This window comes from Euleptes europaea, chromosome 3 (assembly GCF_029931775.1).
Source record: "Euleptes europaea isolate rEulEur1 chromosome 3, rEulEur1.hap1, whole genome shotgun sequence".
NCBI lineage: Eukaryota > Metazoa > Chordata > Lepidosauria > Squamata > Sphaerodactylidae > Euleptes > Euleptes europaea.
The window spans coordinates 10,255,193-10,273,415 of record NC_079314.1 but is presented as its reverse complement, the minus strand read 5'-3'; the positions used below and the strand labels follow the sequence as shown (position 1 = coordinate 10,273,415).

Sequence of the window (18,223 nt, the reverse complement as noted above, 5' to 3'; positions counted from 1 at the left end):
CTTTTACCACTCCTCGCGACTCACCTCTGCCACAAACAGCCAGCCCGGGGAAGCCCCTGGTGCAGCCCTGCCTGGCTGAGCCTCACAACAGCCACATTCCCTCCCTTCTGTAGGCCAGTCCACAGCCGCCACAGGATGATGTCCAGCCAGAGCCAGCACAAGACCCAGCCCTGTGAGAGAAGGAGGAAGAAAGCCAGCCGACAGCCAACGAGCAGCCTTACGACCATCGCCTGTTCCCCCGTGCACCGACGACAAGCTGTTAGTCGGGCAGGCCGGGATGGGGTGGGCCTGAGGCGAGGCACCAACTTCATCCGTAGGACTAGAGTGGGGCTGAGGCAAGCTCCCAGCACAGGCCCTTCTATGGACTCAGAGGAGGTGGGACCAGGTGGTGGAACTGGGAGGGGCTTCTGAACCTGGGCCCTATTTAGGGCCAGAGGAGAGCTCAGCCCAGGGAGGAAGGCCACAGGTGGTACAGGCTGAAGATGAAAGCCTAGAACCCTGGCATCCTCTGAAGGCGAGGCTAGCTCGGACTCCCCCTCAGAGTGGTCTAAGGCCGAGGAAGCTCCCCCGGCCAGGCCCCTTGCAGGATCGGAAGGCAAAAAGGGGGATGCACGCAAGTCTGCGCCCCACAATCTGTTCTCTCCCCTCAGACCCCGATGGCTTCTGTCTTTTTTCTTCTCCTCAGAACCCTCCCAAGGACAAAATACTCCCCACACCAAACTCCAACAGCGGGCCAAACCCACAAGGTTATATCTATATAACCTAGAAATATTGGTATCAGGCAGGCTGTGACAAAAATAACACTTATGTAACTAAAAAGCGCACTTCATCATCAACAGCTTCAGTATCTGAGAACACAAAAAAATAAATGCCACACTCAATGCAATTATGTTAAGGACTTACCAGCAAAAAATTGAAAAATGACAAAGAGATAAAAGCATATGTGGTGATGTCAGTGTCTCAAAATGCAGCATACTGGTGTGACTAGAACTGTGGTGGCGTATTGGCTAAAAATTCCACCAGAGTTCAGCACCATGCAGAGGCAGAAACTTCATCAGCCAGCATCTAGTTTCCAGCTTGGCCAATGGTAAGTAAGTGAACAACGAGGTCGAAGGGGTCCATCTCCAGTACCCCCCTATCACCCCCTTGCCTCTTAGCACCCCCCTAGGTAATTCCACCCCCATGGGGCAGTACCACCCACTTTGGGAACCACTGCTGAAAAGGTATAAGAAATGAGCTCCAAACACCTTTCTTGTTACTACCACACATTAATTAACACACTTATGGTAAGTTGTGATACTGTTGCTAGTAATATTAATTGTGCACTTATATGTGTATAATTTATAATTGTGTATTATTGGATTTTGTATTGCAAAGTGTCTTACAGCACACTGAAGAAGGCTTTACGAAACGGCATTGATTCTAGATCTCCGTTTGTGCAGTGGACTTGGGGTGTGCAAACACCATTTTATGTGGAAGAAGCCTAATACTGGAAGTAACCAGTGCTTCATTGGATATTAATTCACACTTTGCTTGGCAGATTCTTTTATTTGAACTGGGTTTGTATTGCATAGTGCATTATGTATACTGACATCTATCTATGGATTTGATCAGCACATTTTCAATGTTTGGATTACATGTAGATGTTGAGTCTGTGTAGCATCTCAAAATATTTTGAGTGAGTGGATTTTTTTGTTTGGCATCCTGTACTGTTCTCATTAGCATATGCAGATGGTATTCCAAGAGAAAAGGTGTTTAGTACAATGGATGCAGGACTCTTCCCTCTTCGCTTCCTCCAGGCATGAAACGAAGGCTTCTCTTTGAACACCAGGTATTTGGCTCAGCCTTGTTTGTAGAACCTGCCCCTGGAATCTGTTTTCATATACCAGGTTCAAATTACTTCACTCAGCATTTGTTACACCTAAAAGCAAAGAGGTGAGAGAGGTTGGTGCTGGATATTTTAACTGGGCTCTCCTCAGGGCAGCTGCATTGAGTGGAGTGTGGCAATATTGGCCCTTCTGGCCATCTGCATTTCCTACCTGCTGTGTTTCAGAAGGGGAAAGGACAAGGCACGGGAGGGGGGGTCGCTTGCCTCCCAGACCCTGCCCACTGTCCATCATGGGGAACCTATTCCAGCTGGATCTAAAGAATATGGTCAAGTCCCTGATGGCGGTAAGGCTGGCTTTTGCATGAAATGGCTTTGCAGGTGTTTGTTTTGGAGCAGGCACCTTTTTTCATGGGAGGGGAAGAAACACACTTTTGTGGAGGGTCATAATGTGATTTCTCAGCAAGAAACTGGTGATGGAGTTTGTTGTGGGAAGGTCTGCACATGTGGCCAATCTGCACACATAGCCAGAGAAGAGCTGGACATTGGTTTCCTTGTGTGTCTCCAGCTGAGAGAGAGATACGACTGTGTTTGCACCATACATCTGGGTTTGCAGCCTTTTGTGGTGTTGTGTGGATACCAGGCTCTGAAGGAGGCCCTCGTGGACTAAGGCGAGGAATTCAGTGGGCGCAGCAAGTATCCAGCAATAACTCAATTCACTCAAGGGGACGGTGAGCATCTTGACATTCTCCTTGGAAAAAGATGAGCTGCCCATCTCTCTAGGATCTTCTCATAGTCCTCTGAAAAGAGAGTCTCAAGCTGGTCTCTAAACATGATTTCTCCCAACACCCTCCTTCTTGTGCTTCCTCAGGTATTTTATTTTCTAATGGAGAAAAGTGGAAGGTGTTGTGCCGTTTTGCTGTGCAGACATTGCGTGAATTTGGGGTGGGTCAGAGCAGCATCGAGGAACGGATCCAAGAGGAGGCCTGGTGCTTGATGAAAGAGCTTGGCAAGATGAAAGGTGTGGGCATGGGGGTGGGGATGCCTTGGGGGAGCAGCAAGTTAGGACAGCAAACTATTTACACCCATCTGTCATAGGAGTTTCATGTACTTATTTATTGAAAAGATTTCTTTCCCACCTTACTTTCTCAGACTCAAAGCTGACCAAACTGCAATCTGCAAACACATAAAAAGCAAATCAGACAATCAGCAAGATAAAAACGACCCAGCCAGATGGACAAAGCAGTTGACCCTCAACCCTCTGAAATAAGACTGTTTGACAGAATGAAGGAAGCAAAGGGGTCCTCTGTGCATGCTCCGTCAAGCTGGTCCAAAGGACTGGCCCATCCACAGAAAAAGGCCACAACCATGACTCTACCTAGATGCACAGGGTTCCATTTGACCTACCTATTCTTCAGGAGGATTGCCTGAAGGATCACTTGATTCCATATTAATTTACCTGAGTGTTAATGTTTGCTTTAGATGATCTTATCTTCAGAGCTCAGGCAGGTCATGTCTGGGAACTGGGTCTTCTCTGTGTTGGTGCCCTTTTTACTCCCCCCCCCCCCCATAAATTCATTCAGTACTTTTCTTATGACTCTTATGGGCCAAGTTGAAATGTTACCCTGAGCAAGCAGTCTCAGTTTTAGTTGTGGGAATTAGCTGCAGTCAGAGAGTGAGGGGGGTAACTGGGATCGATAAGCTCTGTATACCAGGACTGGTAAGCACTCTTAAATGAACAGGTGGTAGATATAATTGAAACGGGTTTTATTAAGGAATAAACATAGTAAAAACAAGAAATGTATTCTAAGCAATGGACACACATACAAAGCATGCAGGAACTGACTAAGAGAAAAGGGAGGAAGCTGGAGAGAGTTGCAAGGATGGGTGATATTTACCAGTCTCAAAGGGATGTCCAGGGAAAGCAGCACTGAGGAGGGAAACGACCACCGCTTCCAAGAGCAAAGAAAAAGGAAGCCCAAAGGCAAGCGGGGTGTGCACATGGATCCAGAACACACATGCACAGACACTGTGAATGGTAACAGGACCAATATTTATACCCCCAAATGGGTCCTGAGGTGGTATGAGGTGAGCTGGCAGGAAAGCCAGAAACAAAGAATTGAATGCTTTACCGGGGCTTGAACAAAAAGGTAGGAGAGGTTTGATGAGTCATCAGGACCCAAGAGAATGCCTCGGCTCTTCTCCTGAATACTGATTGATGGCTGGGATGTGTGCAGGTAGGGTAAATAATGGTTTGCTCGGAGCACTGATTAAATCACCTTAGGGTGACACAATGGAGGTTAACTAGCCCCTCTGTCCAGCCAGGCACACCTTAGGGCTAGGAGAAAAGCACAGCTGACAACCACCTTCCTGCCCAGACTTGACACACAAGATGGATCCCAAAACTCACTGAGGGGCACCCATGTGGGGGGAGCAGTGTTTTGCTTTCATGCCAGTCTTTGGCCCCCATGCCTCCATAACACCCCTTAGTAGTAGTAGGGGTCTGACTGCTTACAACTGTCTCCAAAGCTACTGCTGCTCCAAGTGGTCCCTTTATTTTTTTTCCAGTTGAAAGAACATTTCTCCCATTGCCGTTTTTTCATTCCTTTTGTGGGAAAAAATTTCTAATAGGAAATCAACTTTGGGGAGAATATCCATTGTTATTTCATTTTTCTAACAAGGGAAATTACTCTTAAGACAATTCCAGAGAAATTCCAAACCATATAATAGAGACTATCTAGCAGCATGTGACTGTGGTTCTTCTTCTACAACTTCCTTTAAAAAACTTCCCATAACAACATAAAGAACAACCATGCTGGAATAGTCCAAAGGCCCATCTAGTTAGGGTTGCCTAAGTTTCCTTCATAGGTTCTAGATCTAGACATTAATAGACCTTTAAAGACATTCTATGCAATCTAGATCATTTAAATAAATAAATTAGTGGATTGACAGCAAGGTAGGATAATGCAAATGTCTTAACAACTTTCACTGATTCAGCAACTGCTTCCATCCTGACTACTTAAATGCTTTCTGAACGCTTTCAAAGGGTCCCTGAACCACTCTCTGCCTTTTGGTGCTTCCTGAGCAGAGCCTGTTGACCCCAATTTCCTCATCGGCTGTGCTGCCACCAACATCATCTGTTCCATAATTTTTGGGGATCGGTTTGAGTACAAGGATAAGAAATTCCTCACTTTGGTTGGCCTGATGAATGACAACTTCCACCACTTAAGCAGCTCATGGATATAGGTGAGTGAAGGATGGCATTTGAGACAGCGTCAAATGGGGATTAGAAAAATGCATGGATCAAAGTCTAATCAAAGTCCATCAAAGTCTAAATGGAACTTACATGTTCAGAGACTCTGGCCCCTGTCTTGGATAGGTCCTTGTTACTCAAGGATGAGGAGAAAGCTCATGCTCAGTAACATGAGGGAACACAACACCAAGGGACTGGGAAATTGATGGCCGTGGGGGACATGGCTGCTCCACAGCCATGCTCCACAGCCCTCCCTCCTGCTGCCCCACTGGTGCCATGGGTTCCATCATACTGCAGAGAGCATCCACATGACTTTTGCTGTCTAGGTGAAATCTGCATCACAGCATTGTAGAGCAAGATGGTTTTAGCGGCTGTCCTGCTACTGCACCCCTCTTCACTGGAGGAGGGAAGCATTTTTCAAGAGGAGGGTTGTTTGTGATGGATTCTAATAACTTGGAGTAAGGGAGATTGGGTGGCTCTTGAGAGTTCTTTTACATTTTTTTACTGGATTTTCTACTGGTGGGTTTTAATTGGGTTGAGCTTTAATGTTTGTACGCTCCATGAGCCTTCTCCCGCACCTCTCAGGGAAGGATGTGTGTCTTGGAGAGGCCTTGGCTTGCATGGAGATTTTCTTCTTCCTCACTGCACTTGTACAGCGCTTCACCCTCTAGCCTGCGGTTCCACCAGAGGAAATCGACCTCTCGCCAATGTCGACTGGCTTAGTATCTGTGCCGCACCCATTTAAATTCCGGGCCATCTCCCGCTGAAAGATCTTGTTGGGAGGTAGTGGGATAAAGATGGAGAAGGGGCGCCTCTCCTGCCAATAACAGTTCAGGCTCCCTTGCTTGGCTTTGGCTGTTGCTGGGAAATGGGGTAATGTGCTTAGGGAGGGAATGTTCTTGGCATGGACAACCTGTTCTCTTGCAGGTGTGAAATGCAGCAACTGGCTCCTGAAGTTTGAAGACAAACACATCTTGGCCAGCAGCGTTTCCTTCACCTGATGACTTAATCAAATAGTGCAGGATCCTGCCCTCTAGCTAGCCATTTCTCATGTGTCAGGAAAAGACCTGCTCCTGTTTTTCCTTCCTGCTCCTTCTCTACCTGGATGGGATCTCTCGACTTCTCTGAAAAGGTCTGGTCAGAGCTCCACACGTTCCTCCCGCTATTCCTTTGTGACAGTGAAGAGGAGCTGGAGTGGAGTGGGAAGAGGGTGCTGGTCACAGACCGGAGACAGTCAGCATTCTGTTTTGATTGTTTTAGATTTCTCTTCAGCTGCAAAAGTTGAGGATTGAAAGGAGTAGAAATGCTCTGGGAATGTTCTGTATGCGATGACTCCCAGAGGTGGAGAAGAAAACCCCCATCCTGCAATGTTAACCAATAAACCATACAAAATGTGCCCATGTGTGGATCTTTCCCCATCAGTTTGTTAATCTGTTTCTCTCTGAGCTGCTGAGCTGAGGAATTCAGTGCAAATGGGGTGCTGGGAAGCTTGCTGAAGCCACATAGATGGCTGAGAGCTCAGAGGAAGTAAAATGTGTGTAACAAACAGTGGCTTTGGCGATCACTGGACAATAGCCAAAGGGAGCATTGCCTAGACACCACTTCGGCACGAAGGCCCCATTCTCAGCAGTTGAGGGAGGTTAGCCATGGCTGCCTACATTTTTACGAGGGGGAGTCCAGTAAAGATGGGCCTTCCCCCTTTTCCTGGACTCCCATTGTCACCCAGGGGTGAGGCAGAGTGATAGAAGCGGGGAGAGTGTAACCCTTTTAGCCTTAGCCTTTTAGCCTTTAGGATGGTGGTAACAGAAGTGCAGATGCCCCATTCAAAACCTCAAACAAATAGCTTTTATTTAAAGGGAGAGAAACAATGGGTTCTGAACTGGGAGTTTTAACAAAAGGGTGTGAAATAAAAATACTGAGCAGTCCAAAGTCAAGGTGAAAAGAGACAGCAGTGTCTTCACTCCCTGGGCCCTGACTCGCAAACAGAAGGCAGGTTGCGTTGCACCCTTGGTGTGTTCTCGCTTCTTCACAAGCTCTGGGAATCCACTTTCCCTCACAGTCACTGCAGGAGAAGTCCCACAAACACTCAGGATCCAAGGCCCACGCCAGAAGATGGACGTTCTGCCACCAACTGCCTTCGTCTCCACAGGCTTTTCTCCTCTGGAATTTCTTCAGACATTCACTGCTCCCTCAGGAGCAAAATGCCTCAGCTCCTTCTCTCTTCTTCCCTCTGTTGGAGTTCTTCTTTCCCTTGTCCTGTTGTCAGGCAACCACTCACCAGAGTCTCTGTAGAAATCCCTTCAGGTTAGAGGGCTGTGTTTCTTGGCCAGGGCCTGCTGTGCAGGTGAAAACAGATCACAAACTTTTTAAATAATAAATATTTCTACAAGGCTTACATTCTCCTACTGCCCAAATATTTCACGACCTTGCAAATTTCTGCAATGGCTCTATTTTATACCTATTGTGGTGCTTGCCACTTTCCCTCCCACTCACTTCTCTTGCTGTTCCACAAACACTCAGGCTTGAAGGCCCACGTCAGAAGATGCTGCTCTTCTGCCAACTGCCTTTCTCCATCTGCACAGGCTCCCCCCACTCCTCCTCTTGTCCTTTTTTCCCCTTAAAGAACTTTATTATACATTGACATATATTTTGTCTTTCGAAAATGCATCACTACACAGGTTGACAGATACACAAGTTCAAATTTATTTAAAACAGTCACAGACCAAAATATAAATAAGAACACAATTATTCCAAAAGTTAAAATAGCTTACATACTAACAATATATATATTAATGTACAGGTATAAATAAGGCATCTTTATACGCGACTCCATGCTTTCTTAATTTTAAGAACCAGCCGACCAAATTTGGCAACTTTACAAGTAACCTCCTGCTGCTTATCCAATAGCAGGATTGAAAGAAGAAACCTTCTATTTTTATGAGGGTAACATACAATTATAGGCATAATCAGGGATTCTCTAATCTATTTATATTTTACACTCAAAGAGGATATGTTCTAAAGTCTCTACGGAGCCATCAGCGCACTCCCATAAGCAACTTTCATATGGTACGCCTCTATATCTTCCCTCCAAGACAGCTGTGGGTAGCATGTTATATCTTAACAAGGTAAAAATCCTCCTATATTCCTGGTTATCCAATAGCTTAATATATGGCATCATGACCATCCTATTCAACCCACTCATATCATAAAGAGGTCTCTTTAGCCTATTCATATCGTGCTGTCTTTTGACATCCAATATATGAAGTTTAACAATTTCTTTTGCCTCAGCATAGTTATTTAATTTGTAAAGTTGTTTCGACAGGCCATAATAGCTCAGCTTTTGCTCAATCATTTTACTTCAAGGGGAGACAAAGGTATCTGCCAGTGTAAGTGAAGCAAGACGCCCGGGGAAGTACATTAGCTTAAGCCAATAAAAAAAGGCAGCAATCCAAACTCTAGCCTCGACCGTAACCGTTCCTACCTCCAATCGAATGGCAGCATTTGACACTCCAGTAGATACTTGAAGAATATTTCTTAAAAATTTAGATTGAATTTTCTCAAGTAATATCTTATTTGCCATTATACAGAGTGGGGCACCATATAATAATTGGGCCAAGGATTTCATATTAAAAAGCTTAATACCGGCCGCCACATTCCTTCCCCTCTTGGATCAATAAAATCTTTGAATAGCCCCTGCACTCATTTGGGCATTCAGTGAGACATGGGCTAAGTGAGCATTCTTTGAACCAGACTCTTGTAAAGTTACACCTAGATATTTATAGCTATGTACCTGCTCTATCGGGGTAGTATCTATCTGCCATGAGTGGATTTTTGGCCTCTTAGCAAAAGCAATTATTTTTGTTTTGGAAAAATTGATCTCCAAGCAGTTGTCCTTCCAGTACTGATTAAATGCATGGAGGGCTCTTCTGAGACCAATGGGAGTTCTAGATAATATTACTGTATCATCTGCATAAAGAAGAAGATGTAGGTGTTTATCTGCTAACTTAGGGGGATGATACGCTGGGCTTCTCAAGTAATCCACAAGGTCATTAATGCAGAAGTTAAACAGTAAGGGGGGCCAATATGCAGCCCTGTTTCACTCCCTTTAGTGTTCTTATTTCCTTAGTCAGCTGGCCCTGGGGATTACATCTTATTTTAATAGAGGTGTTGTCATGTAGGGCTCTAATCAAAAATAGCAGTCGCCTATCTATGTTGGTTGCTTCCAATTTTCCCCATAAGATGGTTCTGGATACAGAATCAAAGGCTGACTTAAGATCAATAAATGCTGCATATAGGGAGACTGTTGAATTAGAGGAGTATTTAGCTATTAGATGCTCCATGATCATACAGTGGTCCAAACATGAGCAACCTTCCCTAAATCCGGCTTGTTCTTCTGCAAGGCAATTTTCCTTCTCTAACCAGTCTCTAAATTTCCATTGCAGATGTCTTGTGTACAACTTACTGATTATATTTAATAGACTAATAGGTCTATAGTTAGCTGGATTTTCTTTGCATCCTTTCTTATAAATAGGGACAATTATTGCTAGGCCCCAGTCCGAAGGGATCCTACCTGTTCGATCAACTGTAGTGAATAATGTGGCCAGAAGGGGTGTCCACCATTCCACATTCCTTTTAATTAGGTCTGCAGAGATTAAGTCACTTCCCAGAGCTTTACCGTTCTTTAGTGTACCTATAAGATTCCTCACCTCTGAATACTGCACAGGGGGCCAGCATGGGACACTATTCAAATTCTCAGTGCAGAGGGTTGGGCTCTCCAAGCTAGAGTAGAGTGATCTAAAATGTTTTCCCATGCTTCAGGCAAAATAGTATTGTTGAACGCCATAGTGGAGTTGGTTAAACAGCTCGAGGTCAAGGACCAAAATAACGATGAGTTTTTATCCCTTATCGCTTGTGTTAGCTGTTGCCAAGCTAACTCCATCGACTCCTTTTTTTTCCTACAGATGAGGGAAAATTCCTACAGATACACAAAACCAAGGAGGCTATACAGAAATGTAAAGTAAGGATGGACTTCCGGTGGAACACAGAAAGCCGAGGGATGCGTTTTTTCGCGCTCCTGTTTATTTCCCCCTGCACTGGGACCCTGTTTTGGACCAGGGCCAGGAGAGACCCCCTCGGTGGGCTCTCCTCCCTCCTTTGGAGAGCCTGGAGTGCCAGCGATTATGCCTTCAGGGTGTATGGTGTGGCCTTTTCAGCACGGGGGATCTAGGAATCATGTTCCAAGACTTGCCTCCACCATTTTGAGTGAGTGAGTGAGTGAGCGAGAGGCGGGCGAGTGTGTTCAAAAGTGGTGACATTTAATATCTTCCAAGGGGAATCGGTAAAGGATAGTAGCTGGTCAAGGCGGAGGAATAATTTACAACTAAGGAGAGGTTGGAGGAAGGGCAGCTTGAAACGAAGACAGGGAAGTGAATCTGTGGTGGTGATCGAGAACCCGGGGGGGGGGGAGGAATCATTTAAAGAAAAAGGATTTTTGTACTTTTGCACAGCAATAAGACAAGACTGGAAAGGGGAACTATCTGTACTGCTTGGAGCATGGACCTGGACTGTATTTATTTTAAGCCGGTTCAAATCTGTTTAAATAGTAAGCCTAGAAATGGAAAGTAAAATGGACTGAGAGCACAGCAGCAGGCACCATTGCCAAACAGGTGGCGGAAGCGGAGACAGTCCTTGTTACGTGCCTCAAGTCAGAGAATAAATTTCCCCCAATATTAGTATAAACTGATACCCTTCCATGGAAGAGACCCAAGTTCCAGTAGGACTTTTTACTAGCCCCCCTCCTTACCTCAAGAAGAATACTAGCTTCCAAAGATAGAGTGAACTTCATGCAAATTGATTCCGGACTAGAGACTCAGAAGCAGATATACAAGCAAAGCCGGACACCTATTGGTGGAAAACATTTTTTTCCATTTTAAACACTCTCTTTAAGCTGTGTTTAGTTTAAATAAATAATTAATTATTCACCTTCAAAGTGGCTTAACAACCCTATAAATTAGCGCTTCTATCCTCCCATTGCTTTACGGTATCTTTTAAGTAGTGAATTTAATATAATCAAGCATATTGAAAATAACTTCCATCTCTTCAATTAATGAATTAATATAGATGGTTAAACTAATATAATTAATTAAAATAATTCTACTAACCAACAGATTACTAACAAGTGTTAAACAAACCAGTGATAAAGAATTCATCCGTGATCCATACAGCCAATAGAGAAGTAGTTCGAGAATATTGGTCATAGACAAAAGGTGATTAGTAATTAGTAATTGAAGTTAATCGAGCAATTACTAATTTAGCTAATTATGTAACTTTGCTTAGTTGCTATTGGACAAGTGTTTATAACTTTATATAACAAATTATATTTTTGCAAGCTTTTGATTAACAAACTTATTATTTACTTAGGTTAATCCAATTTGTTCATGCTTAACATTGAATGAAAAATTGTACCATCATATGCAATTAAGAAGAAAAAAGCAAAGACAGCAACAAGTATCAAAGAGAAGAGGCAAAGTGGTGAAAAAAATCATCCAGTGAGGAAGATTTTGAAGAAGAAACCTCAGAAAGAGAAACAATGTCAAATGCGGCCTTAAAGGCATTAGCTGACCAAATTACTGCCCAGTTGGCGGGCACAGAGAGCAGAATAAAAGACGATTTGCAGACTTTTAAGCTGGAGACAACCACTCTTTCAAATTAAAGTTCAAATAGCAGAGAACGCCAAAGTCATAAAAAAATTAAAGTATGGTCACATGAAATTTAGAAAGGAGCCACCGACTCAAGAATTGAAATTTTAGAGATCCAAATAAGAGGCTAACTTGAGATTTTGTGGGATTGATGAGGAGTTTGGAAAAAATAACTTGCTACAAAGCTTTACAGAACTGATTCAAGATTATTTACGAGAAGAACCACACTTAATTTATAACATCTACAAAATCAATTCTAGCTACATGAGAAGAAATAAAGTACCAAGAGACATTTTGGTAAAGTTCTCCCAGAAAATAACAAAAGTTCTCAGAAAATAATGATATTCAGAGAGAAAAGAACTTCAGAGAGAAAAGCCCCTTGTTTACAATGGCAAACAAATTAAGATTTTTCAAGATTTACCCATCTCTGTAGTGGAAAAGATGAAAGAATTTACACAATTAGGACAATTTTTGTTAAGAAGAGAAATCAGACATTGTTGGATCACACCAACAGAACTGGAGGTGTTATTACCATCTGGCAGAAGAACTATTTCCAACCAGGACCAGGTGGATCTACTGATTAAAAAATTGCCAACCTTGGAAAAGAACGAGAAATCAAGACCAAATGAGAAAGAGCAAGGTTGCTCTGTATCCAGTCCCAAGAAAGACGCCACCAAAGGTAAAGAAAAGGTGGAACAACAAAAAGGGAAAGGCAAGACTCAACAAGGTAAAGAGAGAGCGGACCAATAAGGAACCTCAAAACTAGACGAAGCAGCAGCATATTAACAGACAGGAAGAATGGATAAATTGAAGATCGTTTCCATAAATATTAATGGACTCAATGTACCGTCTAATAAAGTATTTCATCAGTTAATGAACAAAAGGCTGATATAATATGCATTCAGGAAACACACATCAAGAAAGCACGTGAACTAAAGAATAAGAATTCTTCTTATTGAAGAATAAGAAACTAGGCCACGCATCCATGGCATTAGCGAAACAAAAGAAAAAACGTATAGTTATCTATACGAGAAATCCACCCTTGAGTATAACCACGGAAATCAAAGACCCAGATGGAAGATATTTGTTATTAAAGCTAAGATAGACGGAGGGGAAATTTTTAACATTGGTTAGTATTTATGCGCCAAGCAATGGTAGACAACAATTTTTTTAAAACCCCCCCCCCAAACAATCATGGAGGAACAAGAAGTTGTAAACAATAAAGCTGTGGCCATTTGTTTTCACAAAGAAACAATTGTCTCTGAGTTTACTGGGTTCACCTTTCCCTGTGGAGTCATTTGCCCATGGGATTGCAATGGAAGCGACTCGACTAACCGAGTCGCAAGTTGCGATCCTCCTGGGGCTGGCTCCTACGGGGAAGGGAGGTCGCAGAAAAAAAGGAGGTCACAGAAAATTACCTCCGCTCCCCCTTTAGTTCATGAATTCCCAGGTCAGCCGACCGATCATAGCAAAATCAAATGGACCAGCATTCCTAGCGAATTAATCCCCACATAACTCTTCTATGAAGAATGAGAGCACCAGAGTTAAAGACCTAAGAGAGAAGAAGAGTTCGTTTTTACATCCTGACTTCCTCAACCATAGAATAGAATCATAGTGGTGGAAGGGACCACCAGGGTCATTCAGACCCACCCCTTGAACAATGGATCCCGCAATTATATCAGAGTCGGACTTCCTACAAATATCCTGGTAATTTTAACAACAACAACAACAACAACAACTCCCTTGACCTAATCCAGCTTTTTCAAGAACTTTGCACTCTGGTCTAGGAGTGTCTCAGCCTAAGGGAGAATCAAACTGGCTTACAATCACCTCCCCCACCCATAACGGGCTCCTTGTGAGGCAGGTGGGGCTGTGAGTGCAACTAGAGCAAGGTCACCCCACCAGCCCCGCATGTAAGAATGGGGAAAACAAATCCGGTTCCCAGACCGGCCTCTGCCATGCATGTGGAGGAGTGGGAGTCAAACCTAGCTCTACCATGCTCACAAGACCATGCTGGTAATGCCTTAAGCAGAAAAAATAGGCAATAATACAAGGAGTCCAGCTCATGTATGCTCTCTGAAAATTCCTGAAGTGATGTTGTAATTTAATATTTAGCTGATGATTCAAGTATAAAAGCCACTACAAAAGATTCCTCCTTAAGTCAGTCCTGTTGGGCACAGCAGAAGGGCCAAGTTAAGGCTCCTCAGATTTGAGGATTGTACAGAGAGAAACAGACAGCAAAGTTGAGCTAAGGTGCACGCCGTGGTATTGTGAACTGCAGACTCAACTACATAGCAAATCTGCTGTTGACTCACAGTAAGGGGGGGGAGGGTTCTCCTGCAGCAACAGAGCTAATGCTTACAGTATTAATGAATTTGCTGGGAACAAACAGGCTACAGGAAAAGTCGTAACTCAGCTCCTTACAATGTAACTACAAGCAATCCCTTTACATAAATTAAACCAGGTCCCCCCATTGTCAGCTCTCAGTAATTCCTAAAATCGTAATTTAATGCTTAGCACAACTTTTAATTTAATTAATAATGGATTTAAGAAATATAGCAATTGAAACCTACCAAGCAGTTCCCAATATGTTCTCCTCAGTGGGCAAAAGCAGCAGAGCAATAAATGCTCTGAAAAGTAGGGCCATTTAAGTTCAAAGTTATGCTGAGACAGCTCACAGCAATATTAAGCTGAATGTATGAGGAGCCATTGCAAGCTGTATCCCAAGAAACTGCAGGTACTAGAGACAAAATTTGGTGCAGGTTACAGATCCAAAAAACCGGCCTCACCGAACCAAAGCACCTGGATAAGCCTGAAAGAAAAGTGGATCACACACCTCCACATCAGAATTAATAGGTATAAGCCAGCCAGTCCTGGCAGTCAGGATGAGCCCTCCAAGAATTAAATTTAATTCCAAATTAATTGCATACCATTACAGAGCTGATGCATGGCCCCAGTAATACTTGATGCACGTGAGACCTTAAGGCAAATTAATGCAACAGCCAAACTAAATTAAACAGTTAAGAAAAAAAGTCGGGGCTGGCATATCACTCACTGCCTGATCCTTACTGGAGAAGACTGAGAATCGAACCTGGGATCCTCTGCATCCCAAGCAGATGATCACATACTGAGCCTCTCATGCTATAAATCCGAGCCAAAAGACAAGGGCAAGGAAGATAACCCACTGTGGCAATGTTAAGTCCAAGGGAAGGCTAACTGCTATTGCAAACCTCCAACCCACAGTACTGGGATACCAAATATGGAGGGGAGGAGGGAAGTGGTTTAAGTCAAGCCCCTTCCTTGCAAGAGAGGATAGAAGCCAAGAGCCCTGAAAGAGCTCGCAATTCCTCCCCTTTATTTATTTATTTATTTTTATTTATTCATTTATTTGTAATTTGCCGGAGGCAAAGGAGGAACGCCGCTGCTTGTAACCTCTCTCTACAGGGCACGAGAGGCGAGGTGGGAAAAAAGGGGTGGGGGTCCCGGTTTTAACAACCTGCCCAGGTAAGCTAAGCTCCCTCCAACCTCAAAAGAGGAAAGAAGCCAAAAGACCCTTGCGAGAGCTCCCCAAGTTAATTTCTTCCCCCTCTCCCCCCCTTTTTTAAAAAATAAGCGCGACGGAAAGAAACCAACAAATGAAGTAGCTGTGCCGTTCAAGTCTCCCTCCGTCCCTCTCCGAATCTCCACCAGCTCCTACAGCAGCCGCAGGAAAACCAGCCCCAACAGCAAAAGGCATAGTCGCTGCAATGTGAGGAGTGGAGAGCCCGTCTAAAAGTTGCAATTGCCGCTCTAAGTCATGTGTCTCGAGTTGCTCTTCCACTCCTTCTCTGCTCTGCACTTGTCACCGCCCGGCCACAAACAGGCCAGTGACTGGGCGGCGCACCCTTAAATAGGCGCAGGGGGGGGCGGGGAGCCAGAGCAGTCGCCCGACGATCACTCCCCTGCGCCAGCCCCCATGATAGCTGGGAAGCCACGGGAGTGCGGACAAGAATCTGCACGAACAGGGTGAGGGCGGCAACGCCTCCCCCCACTCTGTGCGAGCTCCCTTCCCCCTAGGAGCCGGCCCGAGGAGGATCTCAACTTGTGACTTGGTTAGTCGAGTCGCTTCCATTATTTCTCAACTCTTTAAAAAGCTGTTTATGGAGCCTTTTTAGGGTCCTCCCATTTTTCCTTCTCTTAGGAATGGTTTGTGATTGTGCCTTCAGTATTTCATTTTTATGAAACTCCCAGCCCTCTTGAACTCCCTTCTCCTTTCTGACCATGGGATTCTACCCAGCATCAGTTTAAGCTTGTTAAAATTAGCTCTCCTAAAGTCCAACCTATATATCTGACTACGTACAGTTTTCCCTTTCCCCAAGATTGGAAATTCCAAGATTACATGGTCACTACTACCCAGAGTGCCTACTACTTTAACCTCATCAACCAATTCAACCCCATCAACCTGTTCAATGGATCTGTAAGCTCTAGCCCTGCTGCAAACCCATAAACAGATTTCAGCAGACGGCAAATCCATGAAAGCAGTTTTATTGGTTAGAATCGACAGGTTTCAGAAGCCATATTCAAAAGGACGCTAGTAAGGGTCAAAGGCAAGTCACATAGCATATATGGGAGAGCAAAAGGAGATAACCGGTTACCCAGGCAACCCCCCCTCCAACAGGCAGGAAGGAGCACTCGGCGATTCCCACAGTATTGGAATCTATGAAGACTAAACACGGGGCTTAGACTGGCCTTGGACAGAATAGCACAACAGCACCTGGAAGCAGCACAACAACATTACCACATACCATCCTCATGGCCTGCTCCTGACATTCTGCCCCCCTAAAGACCCCCCTTCACCCTCCCAGTGTGGGTTTGTGAGGGTAGGCGGCATGGAATTCTTGTACCAAGTGGGAGGTGGAGACATCACAGGTGCGCACCCATTCATCCTGGGCGGGGCTAAAATGTTTCCAGCGGACCAGGTATTGAAGGGTACCATAGCGAATGCGAGAATCCAGTATTTTAGCTACTTCAAAATGTTCCTCCCCCCCCCACCATTTCAGGCACTTTGGGTTGTGGCTCAGGATGCCATTTTGGGGAAGGAATGTACGGTTTTAAAAGACTGACATGGAACACAGGATGAATTCTCCGTAGAGACTTGGGCAAGGAGAGTTCTACAGTCACTGGATTAATAATCTGGGAAATAGGGAACGGACCCACGTACTTGGCACTGAGTTTATCGCACGGGCGGGTGGATCGTAGGTTCTTGGTGGATGGATAGACGAGATTCCCCACCTTGCATTCCTTACCGGGGGAGCGATGTTTGTCAGCCTAAGCCTTATACTTTCGTTTGGCTCGCTCCAGATTTTTAACCAGCCATGGCCAGGTTGTTTGAATGGAACGCACCCATCCGGCCACATCAGCTCCCCCCTCCTCCTCAGAAACATCAACATTACTAGCTGGGCCAAACTCTTTACCATGGACAACCTGGAAAGGGCTGAACCCTGTGGATTGGTGAACCACATTATTATAAGCATATTCAGCAAAAGGCAACAGGTCTACCCAATCATCTTGATGGTAATTAACATAAAAGAGTAAATAGCATTCCAACACCGCATTCACCCGTTCAGTTTGACCATCCGTTTGGGGATGGAAGGCACTAGACAGTCCTTGTTCTACTCCGACCAATTTGAGAAAAGCTTTCCAAAATTTGAACCCCTGTCCGTCACTATCTTGCACGGAAAGGAATGGAGATGGAAGACATGTGACACAAAGAGGCGGGCCAATTTCGGGGCGGAAGGGATACCTGCGCAGGGTACAAGATGCACCTGTTTCGAAAACAGATCAGTAATCACCCAAAGAACTGTCTTCCCCCCAATAGGGGGTAGGTCCATCATGAAGTCCATTACAATCACTTCCCATGGTTTTGAGGGAGTCTCTAACGGTTGCAAAAGTCCTGGCGGTTTGCCCTGAGATTGTTTGGCTGCTGCACATATGGGGCAGCTGCGGATGAAGGTGTCCACATCTGACCGCATGCCCGCCCACCAAAACTGTCTCCGTAGCAAATGCAATGTCTTGAGAAATCTGAAATGTCCTGCAGTCTTGGCTCCATGAACCAAACCCAAAACCTCTGCCCCCCCCCCCGCAAAACTTCCGGAACATACAATTTAGAATCATTGTACCAAAATTCCCCGCGTTTAATTAGAGTAGCCGGAAGGGCCTGCGAGGAAAGTTCCGCTTGATAACTGCGAAGAAGAGTCTCCTTAAAGGAATCAGTCAGTCCTTCCACCCCCTCCGGTGTTGTGCAGACCCAGTCCGTTTTTTGGCTGCTCGAGGGGAGACTCCAAGTTAAGGGCTGGGGAGTTCCAGTGGTCACCCTCCTCTGAAGAAGCGGAGCAACCCTCCCCAGGAGTAGTAACTGTAATCCTGGACCCCGACGGGTCCACTGGCAAAAGGTCCGTTGTTACTTCT

The 18,223-nt window shown here is 44.8% G+C and overlaps 1 pseudogene; it reads left to right on the top strand.

Moving 5' to 3' along the window:
* The first annotated feature begins 138 nt into the window (after positions 1-138).
* LOC130474623 (cytochrome P450 2C18-like) lies at positions 139-5,071 on the top strand (annotated as a pseudogene).
* The last annotated feature ends 13,152 nt before the right edge of the window (positions 5,072-18,223 follow it).